The sequence below is a fragment of the Larus michahellis genome, chromosome 1 (assembly GCF_964199755.1).
Source record: "Larus michahellis chromosome 1, bLarMic1.1, whole genome shotgun sequence".
Lineage (NCBI taxonomy): Eukaryota > Metazoa > Chordata > Aves > Charadriiformes > Laridae > Larus > Larus michahellis.
The window spans coordinates 73,976,440-73,989,831 of record NC_133896.1 but is presented as its reverse complement, the minus strand read 5'-3'; positions in this window follow the sequence as shown (position 1 = coordinate 73,989,831).

The following is a 13,392-nucleotide window of genomic DNA, read 5'->3' as shown; positions in this document are numbered from 1 at the left end:
TAGTGAATGATCCTTTTCTGTCCTAAAAGTGTTGGGTAAGGCCTCCAAGTTCTTTGCAGCTTTTAGAATATAATTGAGGAATCATATATTATATGTAATGACATCATAAAACCCATGGTGTAACTTAGCTGAAATAGTTATCCTTGTCTTGCAGGACTAAAAAATCAGAATCCAATCCAGACTAACTAGCCTGAGAGTCTTTAAAGGCTGCTGGGCCGACATCCTCATCGATTTTTAAGTTCGTGGATCCACATTAAGACCTCTTAAATGTCATCCAAGTCGCCAGGCTTAACTTTTCGTATTGGCTGTCTCTCTCTTTTCGGAGTTATCTTGCCAGAAGATATAGTGAAGTCCCTGATTAAGGTGTAATACAGGGCGATCTATTAGTTCGGGTTTTTCATTCTATTTGTCAACTCACTGGGTTCCACACTGCATCAGGGCCAGCCAGCTTCAGTAGCTTCCGTTCACAATAGCAGCACCTTTATTAACTGGCTGAGTGCATAATTTCTTCAGATGCACTTTAATCAGCAGACTTTTTCAAAATTCTCTCATGCTGTCAGCTTAGTATGAGCTATTTTATTTTTCTCTAAAGGAAAGCAAACGCTTCTGAAGACCGACAGGTTAAATGCAAAACCGAGCAAATTAGTACCGGCATTGCCGACCTAGAATTCCAGCTGCTTTTCACAAAATTGCCCTCAATTTCCTGCATTTTCAGATCATTATTTCTTATGCTTGTACCATCCTGTTATTATTGTACAAAAAAGAAGAAAAAGTAGCTGGCTGAGAGATAAAAAGAAAAGTTAATGGAAGAGAAAGAACATGCAGTTCATTTCTGCACACTGAATGGCAGTCAAATTCCTAAAAATGATCTTTAAAACAAAATAAAATACAGATACCAAATACAACTATTGAACTCCAGACTCATATTTCTTAAAGGTTTCAAGTATATCCAGCGTTTTGCCTCAAATCCATACACTTAATTAAAAAATGTTTCTTTCTTTCTTTTTTACATGATTGTAACTCAGTACAGTGTTTATTATTCAGAAAATAGGAAAAAACATTGAGTTTAGTGGGAGCAGTATGTTCATGCACGGATGGCAGGATCTGGATTTTTCACTAGGTCTGACTGATGGGAAAAATTTTTTTTCGGAGAACGGAAATAAAGATATTAAATGTTACCAGCTGCAAGAATGTCACTTTGCGATGGTTCTTGATGGCTGAATATACAGTGAAATAGTTATGCGCATGGCTTCTTTAAACGTGTATGCGAAAGTCATGCACATGTATGGAGGACATGGCTTTAGAATGTGGAAATGAATATATGAATATATATGAAATGAATATATGTAAATGTAATCTGGATTTTCTTTTATTCTTGAAATCAGAGAGATCTTCAAATTAATATTTATGATTTGTGCAAACATCTTACACAGTTAGGTCTATTTTTTTTTTTTCTTTAAGCTTGTAAAATGATTTATCCTGCTGGATTGGAAGATTTAGCATCAGAGTTCTGCCCTCATTGTCAGGCAGCACAATAAGCAGTGACTACATCACTCGCGTTTGGTGAAGATATATTAAAATCTCCAAGCTATTTTTCAATTACTTCTGCTGCTCTTTTGATGAAATGTGAAAGAGAAGAGCAACAGAAAAAACAATGCAGCCAGCCAGTACCATGCACCTTAATGCAGAAATAATGCTTAGTAATTTTGGAGACAGAAGCCTAGAGGTGTACTTTTTGTGCTGGGCATTGTGCCACTGGTTAGTTTTAAATCAGCAGATAACATTTTGATTGATCCAAATTAATTTCTAAATAACCGCAAAATTAGTTTTGCGGTATTTATTTATCCACTTAGTGAACAGAAGCCAGTTCTACCATTAAGGCATGTTTCTACTGACCAGCAGCAAAGAGAAGTCAGTGTAACATATATTCCTTCTGTTATAAATGTATAAATTAAGGTGTGGCAAAAAAGAGTGCTTGAATGCTGTTCCAGATCTCTCAGTTTTGAGCTCTGGAATGTGAAGATCCTGCTTTTAGATAATAATAATATAAATACCAATTCTAGTGAGTCTAAAATTCATAGATTGATAGTAACGCGTGCTATTAACGTCTGAAGCTGAGCAAATGAAGTTCTCCCTCTGGTCTGAAGGTGCCCTTTTAGCTGACTGACAAGATTCATTCTGGCTGCCTGATGCTGGTAGCTCTCTTACAGTACGTTGGTAGACTTGAGTTTCACAACTCAGTCACAGGCGCGGAGCAGCAAACCAGTTTGCCCCAAGCCCTCTGGCATGCGTCGGGGGGAATCGCAGGGCCTCTTCTCTCGAGCCTCATCCTCTCTCAGGGAAAGGGGAGGATGAAAGTCTGTGCAAAGGCACCTGAGCTCTGCCGTGAAAAGTGCTGCGGAATGAGGTCTGCTCTGCTCTGGAGCAGGTTGCAGACCGAGCTCAGGTCTAGCCGTACGTAACTGTACAGGTACAGCCTCGGTCAACGCCCTCTGATCTTGACAGACATATCAGCAGGGACCCTGGTAGCTAAGTGGGGGAAGCTGGTATTTCTCTCTTGTTGTACAGTAATTTCCCCTCTACATGTCCTTCTCCTTCTCCTCCCCCTTCCAGTGCTTCCACCACTCCCTCACCATGATGTGCTATTGAGCTATTAGTACTAGTGGTAAAGACTTTACAAAAAAAGACGATCTTTGCTGACTGACAGTTCTTGCTGCTGTGTAGGCACATCACAGCCAGCAGTTTATTAAAGGACGTCAAATCAGGCCCTTAATAGCTGATACATCTCCCCTTCTGCTGACTCTCTCTCTTTCCCTTCCCTCAATACCTGTGAAAGATAAAAGACCCGTACTGTTTCTCATGCGAGGGAGGTAATGAGAGGTGCAAGAACCAAAGGCGATTATAATTTGGAGGTCTTGTAGAGATGTCCAAGACCCCGAGGCTAAGTCCTATATAAGTCCTCCAGGACTTATAGCTAAGTCCTGCTGTATATGAGCAGGTTCAGCGCAGGTGAAGGTCTCCCCCGGCCTGCAGGCCAGTTTCCCACACCCAGACTGCAGGCTTCTCTAGACACCAGGACGTGCGCTGTGGGCCAAGAAAGCTGATCAGTCTGGCCGCTTTCTAGCCAGGAGTCCTCCAGATTTCTGATCAGCAGAGGAAGGGAGAAGACTGGTCAGCCATGATCACACCATGGAGAGATGCTTCCAGTCACTGTCTCCCTCCCCACCAGCTCATGCGGGATCGCCCTTTCAGATCCCTCGCTGTATCACCAGTGTCCACTCACTGTCATGTCCACATCAACCCCTCCATACCGCCTCTACTCTCAATCTCTGGCTAGCCGCGGTACTTGTAATCTGCGGCTATTCTCCTGAAGCTTTTGTCAACAAGAGTTCACCAGTGCAATTTTTATTCTTTAAAATGTACTTCAGGTTTTGCATAGTTGAAGGCAACTGCACCTGAGAGCATTTCTTACCCTCTCAAATAATACCAACAGTGGCTTTCTTTTTTTGGTTTCTACCTGTCACTCTCAGGTTAATGTTGTCCGAGTGCAGTTTAGATTTGATAACACAACACAGCCCTTTGGACTATTCAAATCACGTGGAAAACAGCTTTCTAGAAACCGTCTCAAAAACTCTTCCTGCACATATGTAGGACAGTGTATTGGTATGCGAGCATTTTGCATAGACATATCCATACAGCTTCACTCTTTTTGAATGTCATTATATTGGTACTGTCCCAAATATGTAGAGGTAACTATGCAGCAAATAATAAAATGTGGAATGTCTTAGATTTGGGGACCGTTATAAAAACCCGGGAGAATAAGAAACATTGACAAATACATTGTTTCATTTTTCAAAGCAGCAGGGTTATATTGGAGAAACCCCTAATTTAAATGACCCCTTTTTTGGCTCGTTAGCCTTACTCTACAAGCCATTAATATGCAAGCAAATTTCAACAGAACAAAGGACTTAAATCGCTTAGAACTGACATTTAAATTGTATTCTTGTCATACACTGATAATATAAATGATGCTCTAGCGTGATACAGGGTCACAGGCAGGATGATTTTGTGTGTAAAAGGAATGAGATACTTTTAGGACCCGTTTCTCATACAGAACCCAAGTCCTGTGGTCTGGGCTGGTGATTTATAGTGTATCACCTACACTCTGGCATGCGCAGGAGGCAGTTCAGACCACATCATGGGAAATGCCCCTGCAACCTGACAGATGATTTGCTATATTGGATATTTTAAGAAACCAAAACTGTGATCAGCCACATGACAAGACAAATAACAAGATATTTTTACTAGTGATCTCTTCAGGAGTTACAGGAGCACTGAATCCATGACCTACTAACAATACAATTGTTTGCAGCACCCCTTATGCATGAGACAAACGGCCAAGACACTCTCAGGCAAGTATTTGCAAACTGGGGGAGGGGACACACACACACACAAAATCCTCAAAATATATGAGGTTGTTTGAATGGCCAATCCATTCCAGCTCTTCCTGATTAGACTTACACCTATTGGGACAAATCCTCCTCTCGCGTCTGCTTCTGCAACCTTATTATCCTCTTTTGGCCCATTGTGTTTAAACAAACCAAAGGAAAAATGAGAAGTAAAATGAGCATCTAAGCAACATTAATTCTATGGATTTGCCACAGGTTTCATATTAAATTAGTTTCTGGAGGATGCTGCAGCTGCTACCTAGAAGATCAATCACTTGACTTTCATTAGATTTGACAGCTATAAATGCTTCTAGATGCAGAGTCTGGCAGGCTTAGATTAGTCTCCTTACAAGTGAAACATCGCACATCAATGCAAGCTTAGGATAATTGCCCTAGTTGGCATTTACAAGGGGCTAAGACAAAAAACTTTCATATTTGGGTAACTGAATATATTTGGAAAACAAAAAAAATAAAGTAAAACATATTAAATCTTGGAAAGTAAAAATACAAATATCTGAGTTACTACTTCTGGCATAATAGAGCAAAAGGCACCACAGTGAGGTGAGACTCAGAAATCCAGATTCCTTGCTCTGGAAAGTGATTCCACTATTCATTTTTGTTTGTTTGTTTGTTTGTTTGTTTGTTTTCAGGGGGCTTTGTTTGTTTTCTTGCTTCTCTGAAATACAATAAGACCTTTTTGAAAAGCTGACTGATCAACTGTACTAGGCAGATTTCCAAAGCAGAAGCATCTTCCAAAGCTGATTGAAATCAAAATAAAGGCCCTTGTGTATTCATCTGGTCCAACGTAAATATAGAACTTCCTTTATTTGGAGACCATCCTATATAATTATCTGTCTCAGGCAGTCCAGTCCCTTGGGTACTCAGCCCAAATGGGCTTAGTTCTCTTCCCACAAAATAACATATACTATGTTGAAAGCCGTCAGAAAGAGTGCAAAACAGCCCAAGACATGCAACTGATCCAGCTTGAAACATCCTCATGACACCCTTTTCTGCAACCGTCTTCCTTGTAAAATTTCTGTTGAAATGCATGAGAGTGACAAAGGACTGCATGGTTTGGCCTACTGAGCGTTAGCTGAGGGGGATCTTATTTCTAGTAGAAATATTTCAAAGCTTCTAACTGTTCTTTTGGGAAAAAATCTGATTCTGGGTAATAATTGGGCCTGTAGAGAAAACAAACCATTTAGCGGAAAAAAAAAAAAAAAAGAGATAATCCTTACCCTGATGTTTTTCCAATATACTTTCCAAAAAATGAACCATTACAAATTTTGCTCTGCAAAAAAATGCAGACTCCGATCAGTCATTTGCCATCAGCTGGGAGAGGCATTATAGGCGGATGAACACCGAAAAAAAGCAAAGTGCCTTCTTCAGCTCCATACAAAACGCTCCGGATCTTTACGTTAAGTAGATCAGCCTCTGTCTTACATTCTGATGACACTTATACTGGAAAGCATATGTTTCTGTAGACTGCTTGGGTTTCGATAAGGTGGTATTTTCTAGCAGAAAAAAAGTCTTCAATTATCTAGCCAGGTCCATTAACATCTCCAGCAATTCTGTCTGATCACTTTACTTAACAACCTCCCCAGCTGTGACAGGTATGTACTCTCACAACTTAGCACAAATGGTACTCACAGAGCTTTGTAAACACTGAACTCGGTGAGAAATGAAGGTATTTGGAATTTGATCCATTGTCTAATCAACCTCTGCACAACCTTGAGGGAAGGTAGGTGAGGTTTTTTCTCCGCTGGTGATGCTGTTGTTCATTTTCTCCTTTTAGAGCTCAACTCTGGTCCCAGAGAAGTCAGTGGGTCTCCGTAATTCTCTCTGTGGCCGTGTGATCCCAGTGGTGCTATTTCACACGTCAGAGGGTGTAGGATGCTGTCGTGCTGTAGTTGAGCTTGCTTAAATTAGGTGAACTAAGATGTAGTGAGGTAACAGCAGAAAGAGTCACAGATGGGATTTACACAGTGGATTTTATGAAGAAATGTTAAAAATGCATGGAGTCTTAAAGGGATTAGTGCCCAGGTGTCTTACTAAATGAAGTTTCATAACAACATCCCTACAGAAGAGACTGCATGTATTTAGGCACTGACTGAAGGGTGGAACTCCCCTTGTTATTCACCTGTGCTGGGTTTGAGCCACTGATTCAGATGTTCAAATCCATTACTAAGCCCTTAAGTTTATTCAGTCCTTCTGGGTGTATTTTTGTTTTGGTTTCTAGTCAGATTTGTTGCTTAAGAATTTAACATCTCTACTTTGGCTTTTCTGATGTCTCTAGATTAAATCTCTCCCGACCTTCAGAAGCCTGTTTAATAAAGTTTGGCAGAAGAATTTCTACTGAGAAAAGAGAGAGAGGCAATCTTTAAACAGGAGGGTATTTTAGTAGGGATTGTATTTCAAGAAAATGCAAAATAATAACTATAAAAAATTCAGGTGCAACAGTCTCCATTCCCCAGGTCGTTGCCTCTTAAGGATGCAAGGACGTGCATTAATGAAGGCTTTACACACTTTATAAAAGTATTCAGTCCAACCATAAATAAAATTTAGCCTGAGTTTGGGGAAAGGACAGACTCCAGTGCCCTTTCAGCAGCTTAGCTCCATCTATTCAGTCTTCAGCCTCTGCCAATCATAATGTTCCCACTCCTTTCTCTAGTATATCCAAAGCAAAGACAATGTGACAAATACAGAACAACCACTGAAGTGATTGATATGCATCAATAGCCATGTTTTAAAACAATTCTTTGACAAAAAGACACTTTGCCAAGGCCTGCCTTCACATAAGAAGAAAAAGTTAATGTATGTTGCCAGTTTTGTAGCCCTTACTGTGAGCATCCTGTGTCCTAGTCTGTTAGTTCCTTTGAACTTCATTATAGGTTTGACTAACCAAGGACTTTGGAACTGCCCTTTTACTCCTTAAAACACAGCATAATTATTAAATGTCAACTCAAAACCTGTTTCTTGGTCTTAGTTTTCTGTCCCCATCTGCCATCGTTGTACCTTTTGGGTTCGGGCAAACAAGAAGAAAAGCCCACTGAAAGAGCAACAGGAAGAAAATTGACCCAAGCTCCAGTTCCCCAAAATGTGTCAGCATCTGAGTTCCAGCAAGGGATCAACAGATTTTTCTAACACCATTGAATAAGGTTTTTAAAGGTATGATGTGTATGATCTGCCTACCTATTTTTTCTTAGGACTGAGCCATAATGAAGACTAGGGATGGTGGGAGGAGATTTTGACTGACAAAACTGAAGAAAGCATCAGGGATGATAATGGATGGTATAGGAAATAAAGAAAAAAGATATTACAATAAAGATTGGATAGAAGTGTTACTGGCAGAGGATATGTACAGAGAGAAGAAAGAACATTAAAACAGACATGAAACAAACATCTGGGAAAGGAGAATGACCCTGGGGAAACTATACCTATGAGGAAGAACTAGCCTAATCAGACATTAAAGAATCATAGAATCGTAGAATCATAGAATCATTTAGGTTGGAAAAGACCCTTGGGATCATCGAGTCCAACCATCAACTCCACTCTACAAAGTTCTCCCTTACACCATATCCCTTAACACCACGTCTAAATGAGTCTTAAACACATTCAGGGATGGTGACTCCACCACCTCCCTGGGCAGCCTATTCCAGTGTCTAACCCCTCTTTCCATGAAGAATTTTTTCCTAACGTCCAGCCTAAACCTACCCTGCTGCAGCTTGAACCCATTCCCTCTCGTTCTATCACTAATTACCTATGAGAAGAGACCAGCACCAACCTTGCTACAGTGTCCTTTCAAGTAGTTGTAGAGAGCGATGAGGTCTCCCCTCAGCCTCCTCTTCCTCAAACTAAACAGTCACAGCTCCTTCAATCGCTCCTCGTAAGATTCATTCTCCAGGCCCTTCACCAGCTTCGTTGCCCTCCTCTGCACTCGCTCCAGCACCTCGATATCTCTCTCGTATTGAGGTGCCCAAAACTGGACACAATACTCAAGGTGTGGCCTCACCAGTGCTGAGTACAGGGGGACAATCACCTCCCTCCTTCTGCTGGTCACTATACAAGCCAGGATGCCATTGGCTTTCTTGGCCACCTGGGCACACTGCTGGCTCATGTTCAGCCGCTTGTCAACTAGAACCCCCAGGTCCTTTTCTGCCAGGCAGCTCTCCAGCCACACTTCCCCAAGCCTTAGCTTCGTGTCATCTGCAAACTTGCCGATGATACACTCTATGTCCTTATCAAGGTCATCAATAAAGATGTTAAACAGAAATGGTCCCAACACTGAGCCCTGAGGGACACCACTTGTGACCAGCCGCCAGCTGGATTTAACTCCATTGACCACCACTCTTTGGGACCGCCCATCCAGCCAGTGCTTGATCCAGCAGATCGTGTGCTCATCCAGGCCATGAGCTGCCAGTTTTTCCATGAGAATTCTATGGGGAACAGTGTCAAATGCTTTTCGAAAGTCTAGGTAGACAAAGTCCACAGCCTTTCCCTCATCCAATAATCGGGTCATCTTGTCATAGAAGGAGATCAGGTTCGTCAGGCAGGACCTGCCTTTCATAAACCCATGCTGACTAGGCCTGATCCCCTGCTTGTCCATTATAGACTTGTAATGGCACTCAAGATGATCTGCTCCATGACCTTCCCTGCTACCGAGGTCAGACTGATAGGGCTATAGTTTCCTGGATCCTCCTTTCTGCCTTTTTTGTAGATGGGCGCTACATTTGCTACCCTCCAGTCCATTGGGACCTCCCCAGTTAGCCATGACTTGAAGTAAATAATGGAAAGTGGCTTGGCGAGCACGTCTGCCAACTCTTTCAGCACTCTTGGATGTAGCCCACCCGGTCCCATAGACTTGTGCGCATCCAAGTGGTGTAGCAGGTCACTGATCACTTCCTCTTTAATTGTGATGACAATTAAAAAAAAAAAAAAGAGCAGCAAACCTGGCTTTGCCATCAATCTCTGCCTCTCAGGTAAGCGTTTTGTCTACTGGGTAACACTGTAGGATTCCAGTTGCAATTGGAGCTGCTGTGTGCAGCTCTGATATATAAATGGCAGATGGTATGAAACTGGCAGAGGGTTTAGGAGATGTATGAGGAAAAGGGAGAGCAGACAGAGGTGGGCAAGAGAATGCTTGTGGCAGGCAACGTGCTCAGAGGGCGTGCAAAATGCCATGAAAATAAAAATTCTGAGATCTGCTCAGCTCTAGCCATAGGGGAGTACAATGTCAATGATACGAGGGAAGGCAAATGTGTGATTCCCATTAACATTACCAAAATACATGCAGCTAAGTCCCCCGCTGAGACCTCCAACAGCTGGATCTAACAACATGGATAATTTACTCTGTCTGTTTTCATGTGCTTCTGTTTCGTTGACCTGCTAAAAATTTCTAATTGAAACATCATCTCTGTAAGTCGATGGAGCACTTGTGGGGACAAATGTCAGATGTGTTATTATTCATGCCAAATCACTGCTGGAGGTAAGTCATTGTAAGCAATGGAATTACAGCAGGGAGGAGTTAGCCCTGCAGTAGTTAAAATGTCTATTTATACAGCTGTTTCAGGTAGCTGTGCATTAGGTAGAACTTCGTAAGCGACAGTGGTGGTGACATTATAGTGAGGAACGAAAGGAACAATACTGTCAATTTAATTCTATCTATGGCCACAGTCATATTAGTCTCGTTAACTTAAGTACAGTGGGATTCTCTTCCATTTTAAAGGAGAGTAAAATCAAAATTATGGAGGGGAACATTTCCTGTTGTAGTTGCCAAACCAGCTACGGTAAATAAAACAACATCAGTGCATGCTTTGTGCAGACATGAGTATTTAGGCAAAAAGTCAGCTAGGTCAGGGTTTTTCATTTTTGGAGAGAATTCTATCACAGTAGTAGTTTTGAGAAGTATGCTGGTTTTGTAATCTGTTGTTTTGAAAAGGGCCATTTTCAAATGAAGAGAAAATAAAGTCCTCCCTCTCCTCACGTTTACCTATTCACTGCCCAAGCAAAAAATACGGGGAACATTTGAGTCATTTGCATCACAGTCAAACAACCCCCCAGGGAGGCCCCCATGTGCACCTGTAAACCTGGTGAGTTTAGTAGTCACCTCAAAGATAAATTGTGATGAAAAGATGAATGCCACTTTTTCCCTTTTGAGCTGCTGTACGTACCTGCCCTCTGAACTGGGACAGCTTTTTTTTCGAGGCACGTCGCAAGTACCTGCAATGACACTGTGCGTTGCTCAGCCTTATGAAGGGAATTGAAAGCAATCAGAGATGCGCTGCTTCTACGGTAATCCAATTTGTCAGTGTCAGAGCAGCCTGGAGATACCCTGATGGCTGGAAAAGAGACGTTTCTCTTCCCGGTTCTCACTCTGGGGAGGCTTTTGGGTGGATAGGGCCTGCTGGTGCCCTCAGAGGAGCTAAATGGGCATGACAACTCTATCCCACCTGTGATACAACTTGCACAGCTCATCCCCATGTTGCGGACGCTGACAGAAACCAGCCACCCTGGGCTGGCAGTGAGTTTGAGGCTGGTGGCACTTGGGCTCCAGTTTTTCAGGATGCCATTGGTCTATAATACCAGCTATGAGTTGCTGACCAGGGCTATAGTGGATTTGCTCCAATGACCAAGTGGTTGGTAGTGATCAGGTCATTTGCAAAAGCAGATGAAATTACCACTGAGGTTTGTCAGAAGAAAATGAAAATTTATATTGAGGTGAGGGGCTAAATGTAAATATCTTCAGCTTATAATTTTCATACAGCCTTTGGAAGCATAAGAAAATGTCACCCTCCAGCAACATTTTTTCTGCAGAAGCCCTGCATGGAGATAATATTTTAATGATTCTCATCTTGTTGACCGTGGACCCAGAGGAGAAATACTGATTTACTTATTCAGACTGATTACAAATGGCATCAAAAAATATTGATTCCTGAGCAGAAAATATTGGCTGTTTGCCCACGTTTCACTGCTACACTTTCAACTGCTCATTGCAACCTTTATTTTACCTTGGACAGAGAGAAATATATAGCCTATGTGAGAGAACACTAAAGATGCCAGTCTTGAAAAACAAATATCCCAGTCACACAGTCAGCAGCAAGGACACCACGGCCTCCAAACCAAATTACTATTTTAGCGACCAGGATAGTTGCTCGGAAGGGAAAGAAAATGATGGGGGGTGGGGGGGGAGCGGGGGAAAGGTGTGGTGTGGAAAATGGGAAATGGGATAACACGTACAAAAATATGTAAGAAAAAGGAGGCCATCCAAAGTGACTGACGTGAAAGGAGAGAAGTGCAGAAGCTCCTAAGCCTGACCCAGCAGTTCTGCAAGCTCAGTTCTCAGAGGTGAGCAGGTGGATGGACGCAGGAGAAGTATGGCAACACGAAAGCCAGCTAGCAGCTGCCGAAAAGCGGGCGACAGGCTGGCAAGCACTTTGGAGCTTTATCAGCCACTTTGGAAGAATGGCTGTACATTATGTATTGTCATAATGCAATTTTGATAACATGCTAGTGGTACTGCCACAGGTATTAATAGCAAACACTTACTACAGGATTAGATATATTATTCTAAGTTACTACTACCATTTAGACTGAACTATCAGTGACCCCAAAATAAGAATGTGTAGAGTGAGCTTTCACAAGAGGATAGGTGAGGTTTTGAGAATGGAGGCATGGGATGAAGTCAGCAGCCCCAGGGCTATAAACAGACATTTTGAGTGGCTGATTACTCATCATTAAAGGAATACAACTATGAAAGGGACTAGTTTTATGTCCTAACAAAATAAATAGCCCTTTAACAAGGAGGTATGCATGGCTAGATTGTGTTAATGAAGCCATTAGTTGCGTTGTGAGCATGTTACATCTCAAAGGCTGTGGAAGGGGACCGGCGACCTCGTGGTGAGTAATTGTATACACATCCTATAACTAAACCATAAAGAAATGTATTATGTATGCCCATAACTGATTATTTTGAACAAAGACATCTTTTAAAGTGTATGAAGACTGCAACTGAAACCATTCATTGTGCAAGCACTAATGCTTCAGAATTAGGTATGCAGAAATGATCACTCCGTCACCTTGCAGCACTGTATATGTATTATCTTACTACTGCACAGTATATGTATTATCTTACTACTGCTGAAGGGAATTATATCTCCAATGCTTGTGTTCGGTCTAGTAACCAAAGGTTTGGCTGTAATTTGGATGCAGCAGTATGAATTAGTAACAAAGCGAATGAAGAGGGAGGGCTGCAGGTAGAGGTGATGAGTCAGTTCGTTGGGGAGATTCATTTTTCTGATAAGGAAGTGATCTGGGGATGCAACACACTCTGAATTTCTGCCACCCAGCCAGCTGGGCTGGGGTGAAGCAGTTAGGAGCCTGGGCTCCGTGTCCTGATAGAGCCTTGAAATGAAGCCAGTCACTTGCTGTGTCTTTAACGGAGTCCTGCCTGTGGGCTTGCCTGTTTGGATAAGCTAATGTTGACTCGGCCAGGCTGTGAATTTACTTATAAGTTCAGCTTATCCTGAGCTACCTTCCAGGGTGGACTCCGAAGCTGTACTCAAAGGCTTAGGGGTGTTTAGAGCGGAACACAGGAACTTAGTAGGCAGAAAATTGGAAAAAAAACCATGTAAAAAAATGTTGACAGAAGTTATTCCAAAGTCATTCTACTTGTGGTGAGTGATATTTCTTAGAGTTCTGCTATGTCGATATAATAACACCAGCCCCAGTTACTGCAAAATAATGTAAAGCCTACCCAAGCAATTTTTCTTCAGGACCCCCAGAGGCATAAACGCTACATTCTTCCCAAAGCAGAGCCGAAATCAATATTTCAATTTGAGGCAGCATTAAAATTTTCAAGGCTAATTTTGGAGGGAAAAAGTACATTTCAGCTCTGTAGGACAACCCCCACTGCCCGTTTTCAACAAAGGACTTGAAATTCATTGTT